The 12,181-nt window shown below is 49.9% G+C and overlaps 1 protein-coding gene across 2 annotated transcripts in view; it reads left to right on the forward strand.

Moving 5' to 3' along the window:
• The window catches only part of LOC130457048 (phosphate carrier protein, mitochondrial-like), a 38,852-nt gene extending 28,617 nt beyond the window's left edge, over positions 1-10,235 (forward strand). For both annotated transcript variants that reach the window (XR_008916033.1, XR_008916032.1), the window contains exon 2: positions 6,156-10,235. The gene's annotated coding sequence lies outside the window, so the exon portion shown is untranslated. The remainder of the gene's footprint in view (positions 1-6,155) is intronic.
• The last annotated feature ends 1,946 nt before the right edge of the window (positions 10,236-12,181 follow it).

Below are 12,181 nucleotides of genomic sequence, written 5' to 3' on the forward strand. Positions count from 1 at the left end.
GTCTGCACATGCCGGGGTGGACGCTTCCTAACTCAACGATGGGCGGGAGGCCTGCTCAGACAGTTTTGTGGGGTGTAGCCCCTGGGGACACTACAGCTTGTGGGAGCCACCCAGGAGAGTTGGGTGAGAGGTGGAGCGCAAAGGTGGAGGAGCAGCTCTGAAAAGTCCTGGAGGGGCGGTTCTCCCAGACACCTGGACACCCCGCTTACACAGGTACCCGTCCAGAAATCAGCTGAGACTTTAGGCATGAGAGCCTGGTGACCGTATGTAGCGCAGAACCTGAAAAGGTAACATGTCCGATCCTGATGTCTATTTTCTGTGATTTTAAAGGCGTTCCGTAGCTTCAGACAAGCGCCCTCGCACGGGGCCTAAAATGATTCCAAACCTAAAAAATTAGCAATAGAAGAGACCCAGCATGAGCAAAGCGAGTCCCTCTGCCGTATCTCCCATTTGCACCAATCGTTTACACGTTGTCTCCCCAACTTGGGCTGGGAGCTCCTGGAGGGCAAGAACTGCCTTCTGCCTCTCTGTATCTCCAGCACTGAGCACCGTCCGTGTCTGCACACAGTGGGGGCTTAATAAATGCTCATGAACTTGGCTTTTTTGAAACTCGAGGTCTTAGACGGTTGCCTAGAGCCGTGGTATCAGGCCTGAATGGGAGCAGCGCACACATGGTCTTCCTTTTAGAATGATCTTATTTAGGTTTTAGTGTCTTTTTATTTCTGTTTTAAATGTTTCCCAGATACATCTTTTTAAGCCCCCACCTTCTGTGTTAGAATCAATTCTAGATATTGGTTCCAAGGCAGAAGAGCGGTAAGGGCGAGGCCATGGGGGTTAGGAGACTTGGTCAGGGTCACACAGGTAGCCAGTGTGAGGACAGATTTGAATTCAGGACCTCCTATCTCTAGGCTTGGCTCTCCATCCACTGAGCCACCCAGCTGCCTCCCTATTATACAGAGACCTTCGGTTTCATATGTAGTCCTGTATATGGAAAGTCCCGTTTGATTAGTGCTTACATTCAGAATCAAGAGAAGTAAAGCTCGAAAATGATGGATGCGCCTGAACATGCTGATTTTTGATCACCGTGACGCGACGACATGACCGGAAGGGCCGCCTTTGAGTCTGCTGGCTCGGCCCAGCCATTCGCCTTTGCAGAAAGACCCCGGAAGACCTATCGCTGGGAGGCCACGCAGGGCCCTTCTGGAATGGCTCCGCCTTCTCTTGGGGGTCCATCGAGTCCAAGTCCCTCATTTCCTGATGAGCGAGTGAGACCCAGAGAAGCTGTGCCTGCCCGGGGCACGTCTGTGCAGTCGTCAGAGAGGCCGGGCCATCGGGCAGCGGCTGGCTCTTTCAGGGCTGGGTCAGAAATGGTTTCTCCTTGAGGTTTCCTATGAGCAGGGATGTGACATGATCTTCATCTTAACAGCCAGCATGGACCCAGTGCCTGAAGGCTTGCAAAGCACTCTGTGGAGTTTGTGTCCCTTATCTCCCCTCTGATTCCTCTGGGGGCGAGTGCTTTTATGCATGCCCATTTCACAGATGAGGACACCAGCCACCAAGTGTCTGAAGCAGGATTTCAGCAGGGATAGCCCTAATTCCAGGTCTACTCCTCTATCCACTGTGTCCCCTACCTACACCACCCACCCAAGAACATGGTATTCTAAATGAGGCTGGCCAGCATTGAAGAGTAAAATTCCAGTTTCTTTTATTTATTTAAATAAACCCTTAACTTCCCCCTCAGAATCAATACTATATATTGGTTCCAAGGCAGAAGAGTGGTAAGGACCAGGAAATGGGGGTTAAGTGACTTGCTCAGGGTCACGCAGGTAGGAAGTATCTGAAGTCAGATTTGAACCCAGGACTTCCCATTTCTGGGCCTGGCTCGCAACTTTGCCTTAGTTTAAAAAGAAAGCAATGTCACCATCTTTAGTGGGTATCTTTACTTTTTGTATTTATATTTATATATATTTATAAATACATAATATATTTATAGTAATACTATGTATATTTATATTACTTTTTCATTCTGGAGTTTCTAATTTGGCCAGAAACAAGTGCTTTCAAATCCTCTACCTTAGCAAAATCTAGACGATTTTCCACACGAACCCGTCTGAAAAAGCCAGATTAAAAAAAAAAAAGACATCATGTGTGGACTGGTTCTTGATAATTCTCTGGGCTGTTACCATGAAGCACATACAAAACTCATGGGTTGATTTGAAGAACCCCACTGGGGCAGCAGGGCTGGCCTGGGGATGGCCCCTCCCAGTGACCCTGATGCTCAGTGGCCTCCTTTTCCCCATTCCTGAGACTTCTCAGGGCATCTCCCCAGAGTCCGTCCACCAGCTGACTACAACAGCCATACAGTATCCTTAAGACCAGAAATGAGTCAAAAGCAGCCCTCTCCTGCGGTGCAGCCGCCAGAGCCCGCAGTGTCCCTAGGCAATGGACCCTTGAAATTCAGTGGTTTGGGGGACCCCCAGAACAGGCGAAGGTCAAGGAACTTGGGCTACATTTTCATTAAAAGCGCGTTCACTAAGAATCTTGAAAATCAGACCATGCCCATCCCGAAGGAGATCGTGTACGGGGAAACGGGGGGCTTGTGTTGTTGAAGCCTTCCACGGCAAACCCTATTTCCCGGCTGGCTTCTGGGTTTCTTTTACAAATGTGTTTTTGGTATGCAAATGATTCCATGTGGCTCTTGGTGTACAAAATACCACCTAGAAAAGCTGGCCTCCTGCCAAAGCATAAGGGAAAAGCCATGAAGTGAAATCACAACCCATTTGACACATCTTTCTTTTCAACGTTCTTTCGAATAAGTTAGGACATGAACATATCTTGGGTTTGCAAAAATTAGCTTTGTTCTGGCCTCAGATTTTATGTTCAGGGCTGAAAGTGTGCTTGGTGAAGCTTGTAATGAGCTCGATCTGTGGCATTGAGGCAGGAGGCACTGGGAGGATGCTGAGGATCAAAACTTCTGACAACGCAGGCTCCTGGATCCCAAAGGGGCCAAGGGCTGAGCTTAAGCAGCAGGACTCACCAGGAGAGATTCTGAAAAGATGTTTTCCTGTCATTATCCTTGTAGTGGGGAAAGTGTTCAGGTAAAAGGTATACATTTAGGACTGGATCCTTCCCTTCCCTTGCCTTCCCTTGCCTTCCCTTGCCTTCCCTTGCCTCGCCTCGCCTCACCTCGCCTCGCCTCGCCTTGCCTTCCTTTCCCTTCCCTTCCCTCCCCTTGCTTTCCCTTGCCTTGCCTTGCTTTCCCTTGCCTTGCCTTGCTTTCCTTCCCTTCCCTTGCCTTGCCTTGCCTTCCTTCCCTTCCCTTGCCTTGCCTTGATTTCCCTTGCCTCCCTTCCCTTCCCTTCCCTTCCCTTCCCTTCCCTTCCCTTCCCTTCCCTTCCCTTCCCTTCCCTTCCCTTCCCATCCCATCCCATCCCATCCCATCCCATCCCCTTACTCTCTGCCTCAACAGCTCTGAGAGAGAAGGGCAAGGTTTAGGTAATGGTGGTTAGCATAAAGCATAAAGTGTCTTAAGGGATACACAGTGAGGAGGTATCTGAGGCCAGATTTGTACCCAGGACTTCCAGATTCCAGGCCTGGTGCTCTATCCACTGAGCTACCCAGCTGCCCTGGGATATTTCTTTATCCCTTTACAGAAGTACTTTTCTTCCTTCTTGGTAAACTAAGAAGGGGACACCTCAGCCTCAAGAACGCTTTTCCTGGGCTGGCACGGAGTCAGGGACAGGAAAGCAGACAGCAGAAGACTCCCTCAGGTGGAATGATTAGCTGCCATATTGGAAGTGTTTGTGTGTCTGTGGTTCTCTTGGGTTCTCTGTCTGTGGGGAGGGAGGCAGGCCAGAAACCCTGGAAGGTTGCTCAGGATCCTGGTGTTACTGAGAGGCAAGGCCTAAATTAGACCAGGCCCTCAGCGCCTGGCTCAGGGCTTTGTGACCCTGGGCGAATCCCTTCCCTGTGTCAGCCTCAGTTTCCTCATCTGCAAACTGAGGACATTAAGAGCATCCTCCCAGCAGGATTGTTGTGAGGGCCACATGAAATAAAGCATAAACTGAAATTCTAAAGGAGTTCCTGTGATAGCCCACGTTTGGGAGAGGCAGAAGACATGGCCAGCGAAGCCGTAGCCCCATGGTGGGGTGGTCTGTGCTGCTCGCCCCCAGTCACCTCTAGCTTTGGTTTTCCCTTTCATTGGACTGTCTTCTGGCCCTCTTTCCCCTCATGGGCATCTCCCATACTTTTGACCCCCCATAAAGTCTGGGCTCCTTCACTGCACAGAAATAGGCTTTTGCTCAAAGAGGTTTTCCGGGGAAGAGCCTGTGTATTAGCAACAGGCTAGGCTGTCTCCTGGGTCCCCAGGCAGTTCTGTCACTGGACAAAAGCGGACTCCTTAAGAAGTTTGGGGGTTGGTGCTTCCTAGCTGGGTGGCCCTGGGCCAGTCCCTTACCTCCCTTGCCCAGGCTTCCCCCCTCTTTCACCTTGAATACTTAGCATTGACTCTAGGGCAGAAGGTGGGGGTTTAAAAAAAAGTTGGGGGGTCGTGGATTGGCTGTCCGGTGCTGGCTAGGAGCAAGGTGGGGTTAGAGTACTGAGCGCTTGTCCTCTGGGAGCTCCCTTCCCATGAGGGGGTGAGACTTCTGGACAGAAAGTATCCCACCCAGAGGAGTGAGACGAGGACAAAGCCGTGATGGGATGGAATGAACGATGGAGGGATGGTCACTGATGTTTCTGGCCTTCCTCACAAGCAAGCACCCCCAAAGATCGATCACAGAGAGGCTGGAGCCAGTGGGGAGGGGGCCTGGCCCCCCGGGAACATCTTCCTGGCTGCCAGGCTGGCTCTGCCTCCAGCTCGCTGCCCCGTGCTGCCTCTCCCCCAAGGGCACCCGGGCAGAGGGCTTGGCATCAGAGACCAGACTTACCAAGTCAGGGGCATTTCCTCCCTTATCTGAAGCTTGAAGCAGCCGCAGGTGGTGTTCCCCTCCAGTAGGAAAGTGAAGCCTTCACAGGAGCCATTGTCTGTCACCCCAGAATCCAGGCACACCCAGGAGGACGTTCTTCCCACCCTGCAACTAGCATTTACCAAATAAACACTTGAAAGTCTGCCCAGATTCCTGTAATCTTATTAATGCAACAAAGACCCAGGAAGTGCCTGGGAAATTCCTGTTTACCGGGTAATTCTCACTCACAAACACAGCCTCCACAGCAGGAAGAGAGGGGCCAGGCCGAGGAACCCTCTGAGGGCCAGCCAGTAAGTTAGCAAGCACGAGCCACCAGGGGGGTACAAGAAACCCCTCCCCGGGTGCGAGGTGGGGGCCACCAATGGGTCCAGGCCAGCTCCTTGAAGGGGTATTGACTGGATACCAGTAGATCAGGGTAATGGGAGACATTCTGTGCAACTTTCCCATTAATGACCTTTACAAGAGGCAGGCTGTCCAGGGATCATCCTTTCCATTGTACAGATGGAGAGACTGAGGGTCAGCAGTGACTGGCCCAGGCGGACCCTGTGGGAAGCAAGAGGCAGCCTTTGGTCCTGTCCAGAGGGCCCACTTGGGGCCAGGAGGCAGCTGTGTGATTCAGAACCCGCTGACCTCAGCCCAACTGGCCTCCTCCAAGGCAGCTTTCCCCCTCCAGCTTCCATGCTTTTGCCTAGGCTGTGCCCATTGTTCTCCTTGCTGATCTCTGCCTCCTAGAATGCCTCGAGCTCTTTCAGAGCTTAGCTCAGGTGCCCCAGCCATCTTGCTAGGAGGGTCCTGCCTTCCTCTGTCTACACACGTCTCCTTGTAGAATGGAAGCTCTGGTGGCTGGGCCAATTTATCTTTAGCTTTTGCCTGGCATGTGAAAGATACTTCATAAAGACTTCTGGGTTAATTGACCACATCCTGGACAAGTCATTTAATTTGTTTGAAACCCAGATTCCTTCTCTGTACAATAGGAGTAGTAATAGCCAATGCCCTGGATGGTGGGAAGGTTGGAAGGTGTTTCAGAGGGCGTCCAGTCCAGCCAGTGACCCCTTTAACTCCCAGGTGGGTCCCCTCTACTCTTGGGGAAGGTTTTCCCAACTTCCGGGGCTGAGCAGAGCCCAGCAAATCCCTCTTCTGCAGGCTCCTCTCCTGGATGTTCTCAAACCTTGATCCTCCCCCCTCTAGGTTCCCATCACCAGGTCCTCGAACACATCACCCTCCTGTGTCCTCGGAACATTCTCCTGCCCCTCAGCGTTCTCTCTAAAACCCAGGGTGCCCAGAATGGAATCTAACACAGCGACAGACGGCAATACTAACGGCAGCTGGGATCGACGGGCAGGTGTCTCTCGTGGGCCCATCGTCTAGGGGCTGAGCTGCCGAGAAAATGATAACTTCATCAGCTGTGGAAAATCTGGTCTGTTTTCATCAAAAATGCAATGTCCCCCCAAAAGAAAAATGTAATGTAAAAAATGTAACATCCCCCCAAAAGAAAAATACAATGTCCCCTCAAAAGAAAAATGTAACATCCCCCAAAAGAAAAATGCAATGTCCCCAAAAAGAAAAATGTAATGTCCCCCCAAAAGAAAAATGTAATGTCCCCCAAAAGAAAAATGCAATGTTCCCTCAAAAGAAAAATGTAATGTCCCCCAAAAGAAAAATGCAATGTCCCCGAAAAGAAAAATGTAACATCCCCCAAAAGAAAAATGCAATGTCCCCAAAAAGAAAAATGTAATGTCCCCCCAAAAGAAAAATGTAATGTCCCCCAAAAGAAAAATGCAATGTTCCCTCAAAAGAAAAATAATGCCCCCCAAAAGAAAAATGCAATGTCCCCCCAAACCAAGGGGGGAAACCAAACATTCAAGAGAGCTGCGTCTGTTAAGCACCCACTGTGCGCAGGGCCAGGGCACCTGAGGGACAGCCAGTGTGTATAAGGAAAGGATTTCCTATGAAGGGGCTTTTCTTACTTGGGGAGGAAAAAGATGACCCTCCAAGCTGCTGGTAAAGAAATGGCCTTTGGTGATTGGCATCTCCTTTTCCCTGAAGTAAGTCACTGGGGCGGCATTTGGAGAAGGAAAGGGGGAGCCCCCCCCCAGCACATTATTACTGAGCAGCACTTACTTGTAGGTGAAAAATTATTCTAATTTATGTTGAGCTTTTCATTTAATTGTCACTCGCTGAGAGGCCTTTTGCAATACTGATTCCCTCTCGGCAGTTACAGATGGATCTTGGCTCCAGAAATTCCCTGCCCGCGGTTACAATGAGGCATCGTGACAGTGGACACACCGGGCCCCACCTCCAGATGCCCCCAAGCGAGGTTCTGACAAGGCCTGGCCAGGACAGATAATCTTATGGAAGGAAAGCATTCTAAGAAAATGAAGAAACGGGGCAGCTGGGTAGCTCAGTGGATTGAGAGCTAGCCCTAGAGAGGGCAGGTCCAAGGTTCAAATTTGGCCTCAGACACTTCCCAGCTGTGTGACCCTGGGCAAGTCACTTGACCCCCATGGCCTAGCCCTTACTGCTCTTCTGCCTTGGAATCAATACACAGTATTGACTCTAAGAGAGAAGGTGAGGGTTTAAAAATAAGAATAATAATTGTTACAAAGGAAAGTGGTTGGATTGGTTTACTCTGGCTCTCAAGTGCATGTAATAAGGCAGACAGAGTACTGGGCCTGGAGTCAGGAAGACCTGGGTTCAAATCCTACCTCGAGTCCTTCGTAGCTGAATGACCCTGGGCAAGTCACCTACTGACTCTTCCACAATATGAGAGTAATGATATTGATAGCATTTGCCTCACAGGGTTGATGGGAGGGTTCAAGGGACCTTAAAGCACCAGAGGACTGTAGCCATGGTGCCTTCCCTCAAGCCTGGAGCCACAAAGGGAGCAGACTGTCCCCTGTTGCCCTCCTCCATCCTACTTCCCTCGTGGGGAGAAGCCTTGGTCACGGGGCATTAGGAGACGGGCGAAGATGGGAGCGTGTGGGCTCTGGCGCCCAGGAGGGCAAGGATGAGCCGAGGAGGCAGGCCCGAAGCGCCGGCCAACCCGTCCTTCCAAGTGCATCCTGGGCAGGAGCCTGGCAGCCCGCGAAGCTGTCATCTCCCTTTGTCGGCAGGAGCAGAGACGCGCGGCTCGTCCGGCCTCAGCTGCGCTGGCTCAGGCAGCTCCAGCCTGAATCCGGGGGGCAGCGAGGGGGCTTCTGAGCGGGGCCCAAGGCCCGGGAGCCTGGGGTCAGGAGGACCTCCTCTATACGGGTACTCTGCCCGCGGCAGTGAGGACCGCAGGGGCCTGGATTTAAATCTGGAAGAGTCTCCAGAGGCCACCCGCCCCCTCACATCCCGAGTGCGGAAGATGATTTTTCACCCAGATCTTCCTCACTCCAAGACCAGAATTCTTTCTGCTCTGCCTCCGTTCTGTGTGACCCTGAAAACCCATTACATTGATTTAATATCATTTACATTTATTTTATAGTCTCTTCCCGCTCCCCCTCCTCCAGATGGAGCCCTTCTTGAGACAAATAAGGCAAAGCAGCCACTACAGAAACCGTGTCCAGCAGCCTCGCCGGGGCCTGCCTGGTGCACAGAATGAGCCCTGTGAAGCGCTCAGACGCATTCGGACTTGCAGGATTTGAAGTTATAATTGTGCAAAATGTGGCCAACCCAGTAGACTATGCAGTGGGAATGGGAACGATGCCACCCCTCCAGGGGATCGTCATTCCCACCAGTCAAGACTGACCGCTCTGTTTAGTTATCGCTTTTTTTGGACGTTGCTGCTTTTTCCACGATTCAGGGTCCAGCTCCCTTTGGTGAGCTTTTCATGTGTGTAACTGCAGTCATCGGGGCTCTTGTCTTCGCTTCTGCTTTTTTGGCTCTGCAGTCATCTCCACAGAGCTGTCCAACTCGCTCTGACTCCCTCGTCGTCTTCATTTTTACTGCACAGTCATATTCTATTATGTTCTTGTAGCCTTCGGCCACTCTCCAAGTGATGGGTTCACACGTGCTTCCCAGTTCTTTGCTGCCACAGCGATGGCTGCTGGGACCATTTTGTTATATATCGGACCTTTGTTTCTGTCCTTGCCTTTCCTGGGGGTGATGCCCAACACTGGGCTTTCTGGGTCAGAGGAGGCGAACAGTTTAGTCTGTCACATCATTCCACATTGAAATGCGGAACGCTTGGACCACTTCCGAGCTCCACCACCAGAGCCCCTCCGTGGGCCTGCCTTTCCTCAGCCCCTCCAGCATGGACTCTGCCCATCCTTTGTCGTCTTGCCAGTTTGAATGGAGAGACCAAAACCTCAAAGTGGTTTTAATTTTATTTCTCTCCCGAGCACTGATTTGGGCCATGTTCTCACCTGGCCATTTCCATCTGAATCTCTTCTTTAGACAAGTCTGGGGCCATGTTTTGATCACTTGTCTATTGAGGACAAGACTTGGGACTTTCAGCCAGCAGCAACCCAACGGGGAGCAATAGAACGATCTTCATAAATATTGGATGAATACATAGATTCTATTAAACAGAGCACACCCACCAATTATAGGCCTTGACTGGCCCGGGGACAGCCCGGGGAAGAAAGAAGGCTGGGCTTTTCTACCTCTAATTGGCAAAGGGGGAAGTTTATGCAGGAGGGAAAAAACTCCAGAAAACGTGGTTTCAAGTTCCAGCTCGCCTGCCGACCTGGCAAAGTTTGGGGAGGCTTGAGTGGATGGGAGGGGGATTGTCGTCCACAATTCTGTGAAACGAGCGTATGCTCCAGTCACATGATCAGGGTTCAGTTCCCCCAAGAGTGACCTCTAGGCTGGTCATCGAATACGCCTGGGCCTCAGGTTCATTCTCTGGAATGGGTGATCTTGGACCCCTTTGGCCCAGGGTGTCGAGCCCTGGAACCCTTTCCAGAATCACGTTTATAAATGCAAAAGATTAAAAAGGAAGCCAACTATAGCAACCTTGATGTCTAGCTATATAACATAACATAACATAACATAACATAACATAACATAACATAACATAACATAACATAACATAACATAACATAACATAACATAACATAACATAATATGACATGATATGATGTGATATACTATACTATAATAGAATAGAATAAAATAATATAATATAATAAATGAATTTTAGGGGACTTTGTGTGTGAATATATCAAAAATATATACATTCACAGGTGTGATAACATACACACAAAACACATGTAAAACAAGTCCACATGTATGTATGATACCACACACATAAAACATATGAACCATATCCATAAACAAACTCACCAGGATGTTATATATGTGATATATTACCTATATATAATATATGTAAGCTATCGTATAGATAAACCACACAGGTAAAACAATTTCACATGTCATGGGTGCAAAACATACATAACACACATGTATGCACACATTTCAATAGAGAATATTTATATAATAATTTGATAGAATAGAATAATACTTTTATGTAGATATAGAACAAGTTTGATAGGCCCCTCGAAATCTACCCATGGACTCGTTGGGGGAATCACACGAAGGGTCTTGGAGACCCTTGACCTCTAATGCTGGTTTTTAGGGCCCTTTCCGGCCCAGATGCTCGGGATCCAGGCCTTGCTGACTCCCAGGCTGGCTTCCCACCATGCCCGGCTGCCCCTCATCTTTCTAAGCTAGAACCGTGAGACTCGTCTCTTCAGAAATAGCTTAGGCAGGGGCATTCATTGATGGAGCGAGCCCATTGATTGAGCCGTGGTGTGGGCCCGGCTGTGTTTAATGAGCCAGTGAATGAGGGTGTCATGTCAGAAACCATCTTGCCTCCTTATTGATAGAACTGATGATTGTGAGCCAAAAAGGCTGGGAAATGTGGGCCAAATGTCGTCTGGGAATCATTTGGGAGCTAAAAATATGAGGCGATCCAGGTAGTTGGGGAATAACAGGGCGCTGAACAGATGACTGTGGGCTGGGAATCTCGGGTGCGCCGTAATATTGTGATTGGGAGGGGGTGGAAGGGGGAAGGGAGGGAGCGCCTCATTCATCGTATCCTGGGCTTCTCTTTGCAGCATAGTTTTGTTTTTAATTGCAAAGCGTCTGGTCGAGCATTTATTACTCCTATTTATATTCCTCATAAAATGCCTTTGTTTAAATCACAGTTACATGAACAAAGGCATGTTTTAGACTTTGCTGTAATAAATCTGGATCTGGGGAGCTTTGCAATTAAAAAATAAAACACCCGCAGAGAAAGTTGTAACACACAAAAAGAAAAGAATAAAAGTCAACATAAAAAAAGAAAGAAAAATGAAGACCTAATCCTAGGATTTGAGAGGAGGGGGAGGACACGGAGAGATTAGCTAGCTCAACTTCCTGGCGAGGAAACTGAGGCCTAAACTAAAGGAGGTCCAGTGATCTCCCCACAGTCACCTGGCACACTCCTGGCAGAAGCAGGACCAGAATCTGTGTCTTCTAAATTGGCTTCCTTGTGATCAATGGGAGGAAGCCCACCGCTTCTGGTCCAGGGCTCTGGGGTCAAATAGAACTAGAGGCCAGAGGAAATAAGAGGAGCAAGTCTTGGGCCCAGGCCACAGGGGGATCAGAAAGTGGGAGGCTTCGTCTGGTGAAGACTCACGGTCCACGGGATTGTCTTGGATTGTTGCCTGTCTGCACACGGAGCTGCTTGATCCCAGAAGACAGAGTAAAGACCGGAGCTTTGGGGAGGGAATTGGAGCCATCTCTAAGGGGAGTGGGCTGATTCCCCATCACTGGTGGTCTTCCAGCAAAGACTAAGATGTGAAGTGACTTGCTGTTCAGATTTTCTTGCAAAATGTCAGGAAATCTTCCGGAAATTCCTCTCCCCAGGCTGAGAGAAGCCCAGCGGCCTATTTTTAGAAACACTGCACAGTTGCTTCATATGGAAGCTGTTCCTAACACAGCTGCCATTGTTGCCATCCTTTGGCTGCCTCATGGGCTCAGGTAGGCCCATTCTCAGGTATCAGTGAATCCTGATCGGTGCCCTGGAGCAAATTACTTCCTCATTCTAAGCTTCCACTTCCTCATCTGGGGAGGATTCCTGCTGTAGTCACTTCCTATGTGACAGCGGTGCAGTCACCCAGCGTCTCTGAAGCGCCAGCCATGTGCCAGGCATAGAGGGCACCAAATCCCTGCCTTCGGGGAGCCCATGCTCTACTGGAGGAGACAAGATGCCCCCAACCCAACGTGTCAGCTACTTACAGGAC

The sequence above is a fragment of the Monodelphis domestica genome, chromosome 2 (assembly GCF_027887165.1).
Source record: "Monodelphis domestica isolate mMonDom1 chromosome 2, mMonDom1.pri, whole genome shotgun sequence".
Classification (NCBI taxonomy): domain Eukaryota; kingdom Metazoa; phylum Chordata; class Mammalia; order Didelphimorphia; family Didelphidae; genus Monodelphis; species Monodelphis domestica.